We start from the raw sequence: 1950 nt of genomic DNA, 5'->3' as shown, positions 1-1950 counted from the left end.
AGAGCGGTGATAAGGTTTATGTGACTGTAGGGACCCTTCAAATGCAAGAGGTTCTATAGGGGCACAGCAGGTGAGGTCCGTTTCTTCCTTCGCTCCCAGAAAAACACTAATAAGATTTTTCCAGGATATGGAAACAGGAGAGCCCTCTTGAGCCTGCCCACCAAACGCGGGGAGTCACACCCAGGATCCACTGGGCACACACTGCGACACTGCACCCAAAGTCTGAGCTAGGACCAGTCTCAGGGAGGGTCAGACGAGCTGCCAAAGTGCTGCCCAGGAAACGTTAACAGCATCTGCCCTATCCAGTCACCCTCACACATTGCCACCAGGAGCACCCCTGGCCTCCGACGTGTGCAATAGCACACAACTCGGAAGACTGGCACAGCTGAAGCTCCTGTGAGCAGTCAGCAACACTTCTCCAGGGGCTACTGCGTGCCTGTGGCACACCCTGGAACTGAGACCATGAAAAACACACTCCCCACATTTCCAAACACGCCTACTTCAAAAAAACCAAGCCCATTCCAGTGAGTCAAGTAAGTCGTTTTGTTTTATATTTTCTTATGTTGTTTCACCAAAAGAAAAACTACATATAGTCATGAGCCGCATAACAACATTTTGGTCAACAGTGGACCATGGATATGATGGTGGTCCCATCTATAATAATAAAAGTGTAATATGCTAATTAGGCCGGACACCCAACGACCTGGATGTCATTCTGGATGTCCTTCAGATGAAGGTGCTGCAGTGAGGGCCAAGGCAGAGGTGGTTAGGGGCAATCAGGCAGGCAGGCAAGTCGTTAGGGGTGATGAGGCAGGCAGGTGAGTGGTTAGGGATGATCAGGCAGGCAGGCAAAGTGGTTAGGGGTGATCAGGCAGGCAGGTGAGTGGTTAGGGGTGATCAGGCAGGCAGGCAGGGGGGCAGTTAGGAGCTCATGGGGTCCCGGATTGCGAGAGGGTGCAGGCCGGGCTGAGAGACACTCACCTCCTCATGCATGAATTTCGTGCACCAAGCCTCTAGTAAGATTATAATGGAGCTGAAAAATCCCTCTTGCCTAGTGATGTCATAGCACAAGGCATTACTCAGGTGTTTGTGGTGATGCTGGTATAAACAAACCTACTGCGATGCTAGTCTTGGAAAGGATAGCACATATAATTATGTACAGTACATAATATTTGATAATAAACAACTGTGCCAGTTTATGTATTAACTGTAATATTATTTTTATCATTATTTTAGAGTGTATTTTCTACTTATAAAAAATGTCTTCTGTAAGACAGTATGCCATGCTGCACTAGCGGCAGCCTCATACACCTCATGTTTACCCCTCTCTTGATCGCATCATTTTCTCCTGTGCTTGATTTAATCTTGTGTTGTTTTGTACAGTAACAGGCTGTGCAGATGTGTGGCCCAGGAGCAATAGGCTATCCCATACAGCCGAGGCCAGTGGTCGGCAAACTCATTAGACAACAGAGCCAAATATCAACAGTACGACGATTGAAACTTCTTTTGAGAGGCAAATTTTTTAAACTTAAACTATATAGGTAGGTACATTGTTATTAACTTAAACAGGGTACTCCTAAGGCTTAGGAAGAGCCACACTCAAGGGGCCAAAGAGCCGCATGTGGCTTGCAAGCCGCAGTTTGCCGACCACGGGTCTAGACCATGTAGGTGTGTGTAAGTGCACTCTACGATGTTCGCACAACGAAATTGCCGAATGATGCATTTCTCATCATATAGCACATCAAGGGGCACATGACTATATGCAAGAATTCAGTGGTTTCCACAATAAAATACAGCAAGTCAGTGATGTCCAAAGCACACGGGTTGGCTCTTTCTTAGTTCCCTTTTCCTGATTTCTTTCCTTTTGCCTGCCTCTCGGCATTTGTGGCCCAAACTGCCCATGGCCTAGCAACATGGTCAAAAATGATTGTGGAATGATGGCTTCTTGGT

The sequence above is a fragment of the Myotis davidii genome, unplaced genomic scaffold (genome assembly GCF_000327345.1).
Source record: "Myotis davidii unplaced genomic scaffold, ASM32734v1 scaffold1011, whole genome shotgun sequence".
In the NCBI taxonomy this organism is placed as follows: Eukaryota; Metazoa; Chordata; class Mammalia; order Chiroptera; family Vespertilionidae; genus Myotis; species Myotis davidii.
The sequence above is the reverse complement of the archived record's forward strand: the minus strand, read 5'-3'. Positions refer to the sequence as shown.